The following is a 17,407-nucleotide window of genomic DNA, read 5'->3' on the forward strand; positions in this document are numbered from 1 at the left end:
AATATTTCTACCAATGAGCTTAAAGTTACAGTCCTCTATAATTTGGAAAGGATGATTTAAAGGATAAATGAAAATAACGGATGATTTAAAGTTTTTCTTTACATTCAAGTCAGCTATTTTATTTTATAAGAAGCTAGCAAGATAAATCTGGTTAATAAATCAATTATTTACCTTAATTTCCATTTTTGTCATTTAAAATTGTTCTCAATTACTATATTTTTCTGAATTATATACTTACTTACCTTTAGTGTTTTCACACTCTGTGTTTATGCTTTCTCTTTCTCCAATTCCTTAGCATCGTGATAATGTTGCCATAGATATTACAGCAGAACTGCAATATCTATGGTCAGTTCTGACAGTATGTCTCATTGTGCTAATACTACTCTGGAATATTGATAAATGTAACATTAAATTTAAAAAATTGAAAGTAATAATTATATATAATTTTCAGTGGTATACTACAATAAGAAAGAACTTCTTGCATTTGTGTAATTTACTGTAAGCAAAAAAAATCATAAGTAAATTTAGATCTCTTCTGAAGAAATATAAGGCAAGAAGAGAAATAGAAATCTCTTTTTTTATTCCACTGTTTCTGAGCAAATGAAAGTTTGAAAAAGGGAGAGGTAACTCAGTAGCGTGGCTATATCCATTTTGACACTCTAGTAATTTCAGCATTATGTAGTCAATGAAACCTGTCATTATTGTTACTTGACATGGATAAATCCATAGTCTAAGAAAGGAGGAATTTACTGAGTTTAAATTGGATTACAGATTCTGCACATTAGCCAGGCCAACATATGTTCAGAAATATTGTTGGGCTATTTTTTCAAATGTTACAACAGGTATCATGCTGTTACAAGAATGTACATATATTCTGTTCACTAATTTAGTAGGTCTTCATGAATTCAAAAATTCTGATTACTTAAAAAGCAGTACACAGACACACATAAGCAACTTTCAGAATGAAAATATTTCTCTGTATTTTACGAAGGTTAAATTTCATAGCAAAGTACATAGCAAATCACTTTTATTTTATAGTCACTTCTACTTCATATGTTTGAAGATTAAGATAACGGCAATATTTCCAATTAAGACCAAATCATACAGATGTCACAGAAAGGGAAACATATCCATTTGAAATTTTAGAAATCTATAAGATTCTGAAAGATGGTAATTGACATATTCATGTTTTAATGATGGAATAAATAATATTTTGAAGGAGTTTACTTTGTAAGGAAAATGGCAATGATCTAGCGTTAATGAATTAAACATGGAGTTGGAAGCCAAAGATTTCTAATTCATGTTCTGATTCTGACTCTTGTTATGCTTGTGGCCAGGAAAAGTCAATTCATCTTCCTGTGTCTCAGACTTCACATTTACAGAATGGAAATAAAAATTAATTATCAATAGACCTAAAGATGAAAAGTGCACTGAATTAGTATTAAACATCATTTAAGAAAGTATTAGGGAAATATTTGTCATCTAATATAATGTAAAATCAGCACACAATAGCATGAGAATTAAACTAAATAAACTAAATAAAATCATTATCTTTTTATACACAAAGGTATAATATATAGGCAATCAATCAAAGATGTTAAAATATCAAACCTTTCAGAGAAAGCATAAAGTGATTGATATTAAAACTTTTCCCAACTATGACTTTAATTTTAACTACGTATATATTTTATATATCTGCATTTATAACCTGGTTCCTCCTTCCAAGGACATATTTTTATAAAACACTTATTGGGGTGAATTGGGATATGGAGTGGAGGGGAGGCAAGGAAGAGAGAGGGAGGTAGCAGTATAGATAAATATGAATGGATGGATGAATCGATGGATTCTAAATAGCTTTGGTAGTTGCCTTAGATAGAGCTACCCAAAAGCAGACCCTAAGATAGGAATTTGTATGCAGGTGATTAATTAAGAAAGCTCCCAGGAGAACTGGTAAGAGAATGGAAGAAGCAGGACTATGAAGGAAGATGCCAATCAAACTCAGAGTGACCAAAGGGAGCTCTGGAATCTAAATTACATCTCAGAGTTCACACTATGAAAACAAAGAAGATGAGCTTCTATATTCTGACTTCAATCAATCATTGGCTCCAGGACTTAATGGAGACGTGCGTGTGGTATGAAAAAAAAAAAATTATAGGCACTTCTAGCTCACTGTAGCAGCTCTAGTAGCCCAAATTTAGGTCTCTAAAGAAGGTGGAAGGTACAAGCCTTTAAAGGCAGAACTCAGAAGCTGTGAGATGGCAGCAGAAATAGATAAAGGTGATCCAAGGGGATCTGGTGCCACACCATCAACTAAGGTATCTCAATGCACAGAGGGCAGTGAGAGAATTTTAATTCTTTGCTCATTGTAATATTCATATTCTACTCAGTATTTAATATTGGTGCCTCAATCTTTAGTTTATGCCATTTAAATTTTCCATTTCTTTTTATTCAAAGTTATACTGTATTGCTAACCCATAATTAATTCACAATCAATATTTACCCCATTCTCTGAGGAATTCATGCTGTGTTATTAAGTTGTCACTGCATTGAGAGCATTATTTTGTAAATCAGGAAATGAGTTAAACTATTTAGAATATGAAGTTTCTACAAGTAGATGAGGTCAAACAACATACTACTGTTACCAGTGATCTTTGCTCAGATAATGTATATTAGAAGACACTGGCCTGAGTGTTCAAAAATTTGAGTTTGGCTCAGACCTTAACCTTCTTAGTCTTGTTTTCTCAACTAGAAAATAAGGATCTAGAAAAGTAATCTTGACAGTTCTGTTTCTAAATGCTAATATTTTTGTATTTATACAGTTATATAGATAAATTATCCCATCTCTCAAATAACTATATTTTTCATTTGTGGCTACTGAAATTAAATACATAAAGACATACATTTTAAAAATACTTTTACACATAGGGAGAAGAGGTAGATAAGAGTTAAGGGGGTCAAATATATGATGATGAAAAGAGATTTGACTTTAGATGGTGAACACACAATGCAATATGCAGATGATATGTTATAGAATTGCACACTTGAAACCTATATAATTTTACTAACCAAAGTCACCCTGGTGAATTTAATAAAAAACAAACGAATAAATAAATAGCAACAGAGAACAACAACTACAAAAATACCTTACCACAGGGAACAGTATTATTCACATCATAATTATATATGAAAAGTAAGACAATGCAGTCATTGTCTGTCTGTCTGTCTGTCTGTCTCTCTCTCTCATGTCTCTCTCTATGCATGTGTGTGTGCATGCACGTACACGTGTGTGTGTGAGAGGTAAGATGGGTATAGAGAAGAAAACGTTGCTTTTAGTTAAAACTAATTAGATCGTCTCCATTCACCTAACTATACTCCCTCAATTCTTGGATACTTTTCTCTTTTATACTCAAAATGTTTCATTTTTTTAACTCAATTAAATATAGTTTGAATACAAAAAGTCACTTAAAATAACAAAGAAAGTCAAGTATAAGTTACCAAAAAAATTTCTATTTCATGTTTACACGCTAACTATGTTTTTCTTCAAAAGCAGATCCTACTTATGATGAGAGAACTGTTTTTAAAAATAAAGACAATTTAGGTAATTAAATAGAGTTTATTTAACAGTTCACGAAATAGACAGTGTCTTCTTGGAGAACTGCAAAATTGGGTGAGAAAGCAGGAAGTTTTTATAGGATAAAGAATAAGGAATAAGGAATCAAAAAATAGAAAATATGTGATTACCTGGGACTGTATAGCAACCTTATTTGGTGTAAGAAGGAACAAAGAAAAAAATAGAGAGTCCAGAGCTGGCGTGGCTTTTGGAGATTAGCTAACTAGATATAATGTGGCTTTAGTCAAGCAAAACATTTATAGGGACATGAAAATTATCCAAGTTTTGGTTTGCTGACATGGCACCTCAGGTAGGAGTGTTATCTTTTGGGGACGATTTGAACTCAGGCATCATCCCAGCGTCATAGGGCAGGGGTAGCAGTGCAGAAGTGCAATTCGCATTTTTACTTAGTTCTTCTCCACCAACGCATCAAAGAATTACAGGTTAGCAAGATTTAGAAAAAATAAGATTTATTAAAAGTATATTTTAGAAGGAGACGGGCCACGCTAAAGAAGGTTGTAGCCTTGTGGATTTGGGAGGTGAAAAGATAAAGATAGAAGACAGAATACGCTCCAAGGGAGGAGTGGGTTCTCAGCAAAGAGGGCTGTAAACAGCCCAGAAGTGGAAAGGTCTGTATTATATTAGGGCCTTGTTGGGTGGTTACAAAGGCATTCCTAGGTGATTCCATGTGAGTTCATTTTGATTGACACTCGGCTGCAATATAACTGCAATATAACTCCCTGCCTACTATGCATGTGTTTACCCAGAAATCAGACTGTTATAGATTCATGAACTTCTGGGCATAAACATGTTATTATAATGATGGTATAAGGAGGTTGAGGTTGTGAGCAGGTTAGGGTAGTACCTTCTGCGCAACTGTCTGTGGCCAGATTAAACCATCTATAGGTTATGACTTTTGCATCCTTTGTCTCCTGGAATGCAGAAGGGATTCTTTAACTACCAATGGGGTGTTCTTTGGGTGATCTCTGGGCTGGGCCTCCATTCCTTCATTCCCCTGTCACTCATGTCTGACTAACTACCTAACAGGAATGTCTCTATCTTGGGCTAGAAAGCTATTTCAACAGAACTAAGACATCATCTGCTCTCTCAACCCCTCAGTCTCCACCTTCAAAATGTTGCAAACCTTATTACAGTCACATAATGTCAAAAATCCAATTGAATATCAAGCATACCCTTCTCTCATCACTACTCTTCCCTTCTCTTTATTCTTTTTGTTCATATTTTTAATTTTTCCTCTCCTTTTTTCCTCTACCAATGGCACTGTTTCTCTTGCTTCTTTGTTCTTTTATTGTATTTTTCAAAATCAATCTTAATTAGAGTCATTTCTTTGTGTATCTGACTCACTTTTTTGTGAGCCCTGAAAAATCGACATCATTTTTGCCGTCTTTGTCACCGTGTCACCGCTGGGGTGATGTGAAATCTGGCATCACCCCAGCAGTGTGGTGGAAAAGGAGGAGGATGATGGTGGACAGTTGCATTGTGTATTGTCCCTCAGTCTTCCCTGTCTACACAGCAAAAAATGACAGATTGGCAAGATTTAGGAAAAGTAAGATTTGTTGAAAGTACATTTTAGTAGGAGACAGACACACTAAGGAAGGCTGCAGCCCTGTGGAAATTAGTAGATAAGGAGATAAGATAGTACACTCCAAAAGGAAGAGCGGGTTTCCAGCCAAGAGTGCTATGCAATGCAGAAATGGGAAGGTTTGTTTATATTTGGGCCATGATGGGAGGTCCTGGATGTTCTGTATGTGAGGTCACCTTGACTGAGAGTTGGCTGCTATATAATGCCTACTACACACATGCTTACCCAGAATACAGTCTGTTATAACTAGATTTATGAACTTCCAGGCATAGTCATGAGATTATAATGATGGTATAATGAGGTTGAAGTTAGCAGCAGTAATTTCTGCCATGCATTTGTAGCTGGTTTAGCCAGCAGCTTTTATGGCTTTTGTGCTCTAGGATTTGGGGTAATTTATAATCCTAAAAGGGAGGTATTTCTGGGAGGTCCTTAAGGAAGGTCTTCAAGGGAAGTTTCTATGGTTATAGAGCTGGGCTTTGGCTCCTGTCACTCATGCCTGACTAACTACCTACCAACCCAACCCCTAATCAATGCCTAAGACACCTGTTTGCTTTCAATTAAATTCTACAGACATGAGTAAAGTCCTCTCTTCATTAAGAACTTATCACAGGAAATTGAGAAAAGTCACCAGCCACTGTGAAATTACCTCTAGAAATTAAACAAAGAGAAAAGAAAATATATAGGACTTCCTATTTCTACCTGTTCATAAGAAAGACGCTATACAAATATCTATCAACTGAGAGGACATTCTGTTAATTACTAGAATATAAGCTCATGAGGGCGGGGATTTCTTATGTTCTCTTTCATAATCCCAGAGTTCAGAAAGGCACTATAATAATTCATAGACAATAGTTGGCCAATTACACTCCAGGTACTCTTTTAAGTGTTTTGCACTGATAAAATAATTCAGTGCTAATAACCCTGTGAGATAAATACTATTACTCTTTCATTTTGCAGATAAGGAAACTAAGGCACAGGGAAGCTAAGAAACTTTGCCAAAATTACACAGCCAGTAAGTGGTTGTTAACACTGGCCTTGGTACTTGCATCACAATTAGACTTCTCAGAAAAGTCAGTGCTTTTTGCTGATGCTGATTTTCTAGGTTCCCTAAGGCCAAACACTTCATTATTCTCTGATGCCAATTTCGTATCTGTAAAATGTCAGCAATAAAACATACCTATCTCACCAGGGTGTTGTACAGCTCCACTAATTACCAACTGGTAGCTCATTTTGCAAACATGAATCCCCCATAACACTTCATTATTCTTATATCTAGTACTTAAATAGACAATGTGACTGGTAAAGTATTTTCCTTAAAGTTCTCTTGTTAATTTTTACCACAGTCAGCAGTTTTTAGATTTTGTTCAAGAAAACTCATCATGAGAAAGTAGACATTCTTATATCCAGATGGTCAATAACTATCTATATAAAATACTGAATTAATGTAAACTGCTATCGTTTCACTGAGTCCACCGATTACAGAATAAGGTATCTATGAGTTTTATATAAAAATATATAATTTCAAGTCCTGAGAACAGTGCATTGTTTAAAAAAGTTGATGAGATTTGTAGAAAGCTTTTTGTTATGGGAAATATTTTCATCACTCAGGGATGATTTAAAATAGCTCCTCTGAGGTAAAGTTGAATACATGGTATCCTTTAGTCACATACTTCTCAATAGCTAACATTATACAGTAAGTCTCTTTCTTCCTCTACTCCTCTCTTATTCTACTTTCTCAAGTTAGTTTTTTTCCCCCAGATAACAATTTAATTTAATAAATATCTCTTATTTTTACAAGATATATAATTAGTTAATCTTCATTGAATTAAAAATATGTGAAGCAGTTATTGTAGAACTAATCATCTTAAGAACAAAAAAAATCCTTCCTTTCTTAAAAAAGGATCAATATGCAGTCCTCATTTTCTTTCGTTGTACAGTTGTCTTTCAGTATCCTAGGGTGATTGGTTCCAGGATGCCCTCTTCAGATACCAAAATCCACAGATGTTGAAGTCCCTTATATAAAACGGTAGAGTATTTGCGTGTAACCTACACACAGCCTCCCTTATACATTAAGTCATTTCTTGATTACTTATAATGCCTAATACAATGTAAGTGCTGTATAAATAATTGCTATACTGTATTGTTTAAGGAATAATGACAGGAAAAATATTCTGTACATGTTCAGAACAGACACTACCTTCATAGCCCTAACTACATAGTACGCATCAACAATAACATAACTTTATAGAAAATATTTTTGATCTGCAGTTGGTTGAATCCATGGATGCAGAACCTACAGAAACAGAAAACCAACTGTATTTCTTTCATTTAGGTGTTTGCCCAAGGGAAGAAGAGAATTTTATCTTCACTTCCATGAATACTATTCTTACCTCCCTCTACTATTTAGGTATAGAAACATATCTCCATCATTCATTCTCTGCATTCACTTTCCCTTGTGACCATCTAGCTTATACATTTTGTAACCTAAATGTAAACCTGCATGTAAACCTAAATGTGGTTATTACACAGGAACTAAGAAAAGTGTGATTGAGGAAAGGACATATGGATCATCTGGATCACATGAAGACCTTGTTGAAATGCAGCTTATGATTCAGTTGATTGTGTGTGGGTTAAGGGGGATGAGGATTTACACTTGAAAGAAGCACCCAGGGAATGCCAGCAGTGCTGCTCCAATGACCATGCTTTGAATTATTGGTCTCCAGAGGCCCTGCTTCTTTATTACCTTACTTTATCAAGTGTGAATAGAAGAAAATAATCACTACCCTCTAAACATGCTCGTGAACTTAAATATTGCAGCATCTTTGTAAGTGGCCAGGACCTCTGTAGATGTTACATTACTTGTATGGTATTAGAATCTAAAATATTAATCTGAATCAAAATGCAGTAAATAAAAGACCAAGTGAGTTTAAGGTAATTGAGTGTTTCTAATGGAATAAGCAAATTCTTGAGTTGGTAAATAATATTTTGTGTCCTTTTTTGTTCTTTTCATAATTCTTATTTGTTGCAATGCCCAACACAGAGAAATTGGGTGTAAGCATTTGGTACTAATTAAAACAACATTACCTGATAGAAAATGGACAGCAAGGGAATTTACTAATATACTCACTCATTATGGAGATTCCATAGCCAATTCCCATGTTGTGCAGCAAAAACTACTATGTAGAAACCTGTCTGGTTTGTGAGCTCAGGGAGTCTTCACAGTGCCTGTAGCAGAGATTCTTGTGGTAGCAAGCCTGGGGCTGGTGCCAGTTCTGCATCAACAGCAGCATATATATGGTTTGAATGTATCAAAATAGAAAGAAACTAAAAATATATTTACTCTATTGCATCAAGCATAGAGTCGGCATGCACATGAAAATTTCAAGTGTTTACTAACTACTTACTCTATCTTTAAAGTATGTCCTAATTCATAAGAGTTATAATTATAAGTTAAATCAATCTTTTGTTTGATTTAAAAAATTAATTTGTTTCAAATTGTAGAAGCTAGATTTGATATGTCAAAGATTTGCTACATCCAAAAAAGAGGGAAAAATAAAGTTGGTAAAAGGATTCTAAATATACTTTATTCAGAACTTGAGAATATACCTAAATTTATAGACTAAATTAAAGTTATAAACATAATGAGTATCTAAACTTTATGTTCTGGCTTCCAAGAACAATAAAACAATACCTTCTTTACCATGCTCAAATAGCCTGGGATTCTTTTGGTGGTATGTAGTCACCAGAAGTGCAATTTTAGCCCTGATGTTCTTGTGTAATATTAGGTAAGTCTGCACGTTAATTACACTTTTTGCCAACCTGCCTTATTTCAATCACCTATAAATTCCACAACATTTTAATTCAATTTCACATCCTAAAGTCATAATCAATTGCTTCTATATTCCTAGTCATGCTTTTCTTAAAATGCTTCTTCATTACTTCCCTGAATTCCATGTCTTTATCTCTTTTTTTGATGAAGTCAAAATAAACTGTTGTTTTTCAGTCTTGAGATTCCATAATTGCAGAAACTTATTGTTTTTATTATGTCTTGCTTTACTATGCAAAGTGATAAGAAATAATCAAGAGTAATGAAGAAATGAAAGATTTGATGTTTCCAATGAAAATATGAGCTATAAAAAATTACAAGAAATTCATAAAAACTTAAGGATGAAAGAGTAATTTCTTCAACAGTCTGGAAATCTCTACACTTTACAATCAAGTTTTATATTTATAATAATATATGGCTATTTTAAAGTTACTAATAACACATAAATTTCCACCTCCTCTTAAAAATTACTGTTTGGAAGAAATAATGCAATGTAACATATGGCTTAGAGTAGAGATTATTGAATCTGCAATATCAAATTATTAGATGATCAAAGCATCCCTTTATGTAGGGGAAGGTGGTGGGAAGGCATTAGAAACTATTCTAGATGAAGTATTTGAGATAATGCCTACCAAGAATTAGTGTAGCTATGGAGTATAGGCAAAATTAGTATTTTTCTATTATATTTTCATTTCTTCACGAAATTTCTTCCAGAGAGTAACAAGGATACAAATTTAAACTTCCTCCCAATTTTCAATCTAGTTTGGTGAAAATCAGACAAACAAAAATCTCATATACAGACACCAATTATTCAAATATAACATTGCCATGGATTCAGACTGTATTCAGTCAGCCTTCAAAGAACTATTCTTTCATTTACGGGAAATGTAAATATCATGTTGCTACTTTTAAAAGCCAAATATACAAATCAGACATCTAATTTTCTATGTTAAAATGATGAAAGAGTAAATACTACTGTATAATGCCTGGAGGTAAATCTTGCCAGATTTTCTAATATAAATTTCAAGCTAAAAGCCTCAACTAGATTATGTTTTATAACTCTTAGCAAGTTTCTCCTTGATCACTGGCCTTATTAAAGTGTTGACTGAGTCATACTCCCTAAGGAGAAATATAAGATTTTCTCATTTTAAATGCAGTTAAAAATATAACCACATTTTTGCTTATTTTAAACAATTACCCTTTGGGGTAGAAGTACAAACATAATTAGCAATTCTTAAATTTATTCCCTTCCAATACTCTACTGTTACTGTCTTTCATCCGGCACTTAATAAGAAAATCTATAAATTGAATGAAGACGCATTTGTTTCTTCTGAGGATTTTGAAGCCCATAATTATGTGAAAAATCATGTAAAGTTATCTTGAGGTATTTTCTATAACAGATGAGGTGGCTGTTTGCAGAGTGTATACTTCGGCTCCATTTTTCTACAGGGATTTAGTAGGAAATGCTAATGAAGGAAATATGGACATACGGAGGGTGTGGAAGGGTAGCAACTTTTCTTGGTAAACAGTCAGGAAATTGGTGATGTTTCCTTCCTGGAAATAGTTCACTCCAATAAATACTCTTGTGAAAAGTGTGTATATGTTTTTAAACTGTGTGTTTTTAAGCACAGATTTTATTAGGCTCTGTAAATTTCCAAATATTGTAAGATAAAAAAAATTCAATCTTTTTATAAAAATTTCTCTTAAGAAATATGTGAGCTACTCTGTGCATAGGCTGCCTGACTCACTTTGCAGATTTTTTCACTGCCAGAGGGGAAGTCTAACATCCAAGATTTGTAGTGTATCCAGAGTTAGGAAACCCGCTCTTTTGGACCAAGAGAACCCTTATTTACTGCAACACCAATATTTGATTTTATTGAAACGATTAGAAAAATATAAATGAGTTCGCACATTTCTAATTCTTGACAGTACATTTACGGTCTTGAGTGAGGGTAGAGAACAAAATCTTGGTGATGATACCTAAATTGAATTATGGAAAAAAATAACTAACATTTAACTCTATTAACTCATTTTAAGACAAACAATTTAGCTGCTAGATAATTGAAAAATATCTACCTGCTTTATGATTACCACTTAGATTTTAACTTCCTACTGGCAACTTGAAAAAAAACTGTAATAAAAGTATACTTAGATATTGATAGAACATTAAAAGTGACTAGACTCTTAGTATAGTCACTATTGTTTATTTCATGTTTCTTCTGTGCCTTATTTAAGTTTTGCTGACTCATTAATTCACTGTTAATTCACTGTTGGACACATAAGCAAAGAATTGTACTATAATTTAAAATTATAATGCAATTGAATTAAAACTGAACTGAATAGTTCTATCAACTCTGTCTCTAACTAGCTATAGACCGTGGAAAAGCCCTTAAACCTCTTGCTTCAATTTTCATCAACCAAATTGAAAATTATCTTATTATATTATTTTTAAACTACTTTTCAGCTCCTTGAGAATCAAGAAAGTAATAGTCTACTCATAGTGGATTTTGACAGATCTGAATTAGAATTCAGACTTTGATACTAATTAGAAGTATGACCATAGGCAACTAGTTTTAGATTAAATGAGACTTTTAAATGTAAATTATTTCCTTTACTTCTTGGAAAGAGTAAGCATTCAATACATATAACCTACTAAAATCAACATTAGTTTTAATACTGGTACCAGTTTTGGTTTTAAGAGGGTTCCAGTTCCTTCAGTAAAGGTCCTCTAAATTTTTATTACTCAAACAGAATGGCATTATATCCAAAATGCAAGCTTGATCATCAAAAGGATTATTATATTCTATAGATGACATGGTAATAAGTCAAACAAATGAAAAGACAGTAACTAATATGTAAACTACAGAACAGAACCAGTCCTTACATTTAAAAACTAGCATCCACATCAATATTAACCAACTGATACCACCCCATATTATTTTATTGTCACTGCAGAAGCTTTAATATAAGTATGTGACAACATTCAAATTTGGAAATCACAACGGATTTATTAAAATATGAATTTCATAGTTTATGAACTATAAGACATTTGACATTAAATAAGATACAGATGAACTATAAAAATATATATCCAGTAGTATAGTCCATAACCATTGAAAAGAGTTTCATTATTATTGTACTTTCCAAGTACACATCAGAGAAGTTGATGACAGCACAAGCTTTTTTTTTTTTTTTTTTTCCGAATACAGGATTCTCACTTCTCTATATGACAAATTTTTTATATATGAGAACAGTTCACGAAACATGATGTTCTACTTAGTTTGGCGGATTTTATTATTTTATTACTCTCTAGATGGGGTAAATTACTCTAATGTGTCCACCATTTCGTGTCCTCCCTCACATTTCTTGTTTCTTCTTTGTCTCTCTTCATAATCCTTAAAGGTCAAAGTAGATTGTGTAGAGGATATACAATAGCCAGACATTCCTTTTCCCTCATTCACCATCTTTGCAATAGCCGTCTTCTCTATTAGTCATTGACGAAAATAGATATATATGAGAAAGAAGCAATATTATGGTAATTCAAGGTTTCATTTACTAAGAGATTCTCAAACTTAAAGCATGAGAACCCTCTTAGAATTATAGAATTTAAAAATATGAATGGTCACTAGAGCAAGTTAATCTAACTCTGGTATATATTAAGAAGCTAGACACAGAATAATTATGGCTTGTGTGATATTAGCCAAGACCACAATAAAAATGTCCTGAATGCAAGGCCAGTTCTCTTCTCATATTCTATACCACCTCTGATTAGAAAGTACCACCAACTGGAAGATGTTATATATAGGCTACCTTTATAGGAAAAGATACTGGTCTACAGATCAAACATATTAGTTTTCCGTGGCTCCATAATAAGTTACCTCAAAATGTAATAGCTTAAAAACATGAATATGTATTATCTCACAAAGTGTCTGAGATCAGGAATCTCGATGTGGATCAGCTGGGTGGTTCTGGCTCAAGGTCTCCAAGGGGGTTGTAGTCAAGCCGTTGTGGGCTGCAATCAGCTGAAAGTTCACCTGAGGTTGGGGAATCTTATTTCAAGTTCACTCATGTGACTATTAGCAGGAAGCTTCATCTCATCCTGGGGGCTGATCACATCTAAAAGAGAGTACACATTTAAGACCAAAAAGGCAGTGTCTTTTATAATCTAATCTTAGAAGATGCTATCACTTCTGTCATATACTGTTGGTCACACAGACCAATCCTGGTATAATATAGGAGAGGATTTCATAGCAAATACTAGCAGGAGTGGGGCTCATTAAGGTTGCTCCTGGAAGGCAGCCATGATATCACAGTTCTTGGATGAATATGTGGTGCTTCAGTTTGACTTCGACAGAAAAATTATCTATGAGAAATGCTATGTACTTATTCTGAAATGCCTGTTTAAAAATATAATCTAAATAGTTCAATGATAAGGCCATTTTATTTTGTTTAGAATTTCCCTGGAAGATGGACTATGCTCTCCAAAATTCAACATATAAACCTTAACTTCACACATACCAGATCTCTTTTTTTCTCAAGTAAGTCAGTCATGTCATTGAAATAGCCCAAGTAGTTATTTTTATGTCTATAAAATAAAAGTAAATTAAAAAAACTTAATTACATTTCTAAGCAAGTAATCTGATGTGTACTCCTCATTATGAAGGTTAAACTAAAAAACTTACACCTTTGGCCTTATATTCGGCTATAACTAAGAATTCATGTTGCTTTAACTCTTGCAAGACCTTAAAAATATGTGATAGTTAAAGTGGACCAGATCCCATGAGAGCATAATGCCTTGGCTTTATAAGAGTAAAGCCACTCTTGGAAACAACAGAAGTCTTCTCTTCCTATATGATTACTCCTAATTAGTAAAGATTTATAGGAAAGTAGTTAATATTGTATAAATAATAAAGGTCGTTAAAAAATAAAATATTTGAACTTTTCCCAAATCAATATTAGTTAAAGTATCAAAACCAAGTAGTGCTGTGGCCCATAACTGTATAAGAAGTCACTGGAAGATTAATAGATCAACTCATTATATGGAAAACTTAGCCAAAAAATTAGTATGAGTGTGTATGTGTGTGTTTGTAGAAAATTAAATCAAGATAAGCCATTTCTCAAGAAATTTGTATCAGAGTTTTTATTACCTAATATAGTCAAATAAATTTCTTAATAAAGGCATAGCTAAAAACTGAGGCACTTCCATGCTCCAAACAATCCTCTGCACTCTATTTGCCTCATCTTTTCTAATTGTTAATCAGTACCTCTCTTTAAAAAGAAATTTCTTTGAGAAAATGCTGACTTTCTTAATTTAGAAAGACACTTAACATCCTCAAGAAAGGCATCAGAACTTTAAAATTTAGAAAAAAAAAATACTTACTTCAAAAGTGATTTGGAAGTTAAACTATTGCAGCAAAACTCTTTTAGCTTATTCCTGTATAGTAAGTGATGTGTAGTAAACTGCTTCATTTCCCGGCTCTGTTATTATTATCCGGATTCCTCAGGGAAGACTTAAGTGTTTTAGATTCTCAAGTGAGAGGGAAAAGACTAAGTCTGTATTCTGCTTCAAATAAGTAGAAATAATTATGAGGCTTCTCTGACCAATATAATTCTTGCCTTGGAGAGTAAAGCAAGGCCCCTTGCAACAGCCATTATTAATGGCACTGATATAATTACTATTTGAAAAAAGGAAATCTGCCCAGAAAAATCAATTATAAACCACCAAATGTTCCTTAGACTTTTCGAAGAGGTTCCGTGCCTATTGTCCCTCATGGCCTCTCCATTAAGAGACTGGTTGGCTATACTCCTAATGGTTGCCTTCAATTATTTAGAGGGAATTTCTAAGCTTTTATAGTTTGTATTAAAGTGTCTTGACAAGCATTTCCTTATTGTCTTTATCTCAGAGCAGAAGGGTCACTCTGGTAAAAACAAAATAATCCAGGTGGCTTAACTCTAAAAAAGTAATTCTCTCTAGCTAGCACTGTTTGTCATGCAAACACTGATGCTCATAACATGAAGCAAATAATGTATAATGATGTTACTGTCACTGAAAAATTACAGAAAAAAGTTAAAATAGTTAAAATAGTCATTAAGAGTAATTATCTATAATCTAAGGCAAGGTGAGCTTGATTTGAACATCTGCATTTATCAACTCCTTTGTTTTTAACTTATCACATTGTATTTCTCTTAACAATACTGGATATGTCTCATTATAATCATCCAATATTAATTAGTCTCCAGATGTGAGTGGTGTTTTGTAATTTCATCTTATCTGTTCCTTTGACATCTTGAAGCTCATAAAATTTTTCAGAAGAAAATACAGCTGAAGGCAAATTTTAAAATGAAGACAAACTATATAAAAGGGTACAAATTATCCCAGGCATGATACATGTTAAAGTTAGGATGTGAATTTGCAAAAGGGCAAAAACAAACAAACTAGTCCTGTGTAATGGTCACCAACTTGATTATCTATATATCCTTTGATTTAAAAATCCTACCAGGTTTTTGACAAAGTCTGTTGAAGGGAATTATTTTTCTTGGTTTTATTAGAGGAACTTATTAAGGAAGTAGTCTTTGAATTGAATGAAATCTGGGGCTTGTAGGAAATTCATTTAAGGATTTATTTGTAGCAGATCACAAAATGGATATTTCAGACACATTCATTTACACTCTCTGATTTCTATCCCTTTGTTAAATTAGATGATCAGAAACAAAGTGTCTGCAACACATTACAGAAAAAAATTACTCCAATCAGTTGAAATTCAATAATATGCCTATATTCTGCCTTCAAAAACATTGGTTAAAATTCTTGTCTGCTGATTTATTCAATAGACTTTATTTTTAAAAGCACTTATAGTTTTTTAGTTAAGTATTGTATGATGAAACATCTAATTTTCTAATGTTAGTATTATAGAATTTGTAGTCAAAAAATAAAATATATTTCTCAATTTCACTTAATTGTCAGAAATTTTGAACCCAATTTTTGGCCCAAGTATTATAATTGCAGAATACAGAATTCTAAAACACCTACTTCTTTTTATTCTTAAAAATTAACACCTTACCTTGTATTGACATTTCATTTTTATGTAGGAAAAGGTGAAGAACAAAGACAGGAAGGGCAAGAAGGAAAAAACTAAAATATATTAAATATCCATTATGTGCCAGGTCCTGAGCTACACATTTTTGCTTACTATCTGACAGCAAATACAGAATTCTTTCCTTCTCACCATGTTGTCCCCTAAAAATTAAATCCAAGATTCATTTGCTTTCTAAAGTTACATGAGAATTTATAATTAAATGAATTTCTATAATAAAAGTCCTTTATGGATACGACTTTAAATAAAGAGATAAAACATTTTTATTTTGGCTTAGGTACTAACCCACGATGGAGAGACATCTAATATTAACAACTGTGGCAAAACAGTAAGACAACAGCGTTCCAAGCAAAGGGAATACTTGTGTGAAAACCCAAGACAGAAAGGAAGTTCAAAGAAGTTAGCAAGTTCAAGGGAGAGACAATTTATTAAGGCTTGAGTATGCAGTAAGGGAGGAAGAGGAGATGAGGCTGAAACAGCATGCAGAAGAAAACCAAGTTCACCCTTCCCTCTTTCCTTCCCATCCACCTATCCTTCCTCTTTTCCTCTCCTTATTCAGCAAATATCTATTGAGTATTACACATATGCTGTTTATAACCTTTGATTCTTGCTAAGGATGATATTTTAAAATTTTAAATAGTGCTTTATTTGGTTTAAAATGCTTAAAAATGATTAACTCTCATTACAATTTTTTTGCCTTTCATGATTATAAAAATCTTCATCTTCATGTCTTTTATTAATAATACCATTTTAACTTTGAATTATTTTTCATCATTCAAGAAATTAATCAATTTTATACCTCGCATTCGCTGATTTTCCTTTTTAAATGCTCAAAAGATAGGTATTTATAATGTCTTTCTTTAAAATGTTGCAATCATTTGATTTATAAATTTATTTCCCAAGATATTTCATTTGGAATGAATCTAAAACAAAATATTACATTATTTCAAAATAGAAACATTTCAGGAAATGTATGTCCATGATCGAATTTATATTAAAAATAATTATAGTCCCCATATGCCTCTCATTGCAATTTTATTTCATTTTAAACATGTATTTCAATTACTAAATAAGAAGATTTTGCAAGGACAAGAGGAAATTGTAAGTTACTGCAGACCTTTCTGTGACCATGCTTGCCTCCTATGCTAGATTGTGAGTCCCCTTGGATCATAGATGATGCATCTTTGTATCTCCAGCAACTAGACTTTGCTAGTCTTAGTGTGATAATTCAATAAAAATCAAAGAATAAGTGATTGTATGAATGAATGATTTGG

General features: G+C 32.8%; 1 protein-coding gene across 1 annotated transcript in view; it reads left to right on the plus strand.

Moving 5' to 3' along the window:
- EPHA6 (EPH receptor A6) overlaps nt 1-17,407 on the plus strand; it is a 790,812-nt gene that overhangs the window by 488,311 nt on the left and 285,094 nt on the right.

Source organism: Pteropus medius, unplaced genomic scaffold, assembly GCF_902729225.1.
Source record: "Pteropus medius unplaced genomic scaffold, Ma_sr-lr_union100, whole genome shotgun sequence".
NCBI classification, from domain to species: domain Eukaryota; kingdom Metazoa; phylum Chordata; class Mammalia; order Chiroptera; family Pteropodidae; genus Pteropus; species Pteropus medius.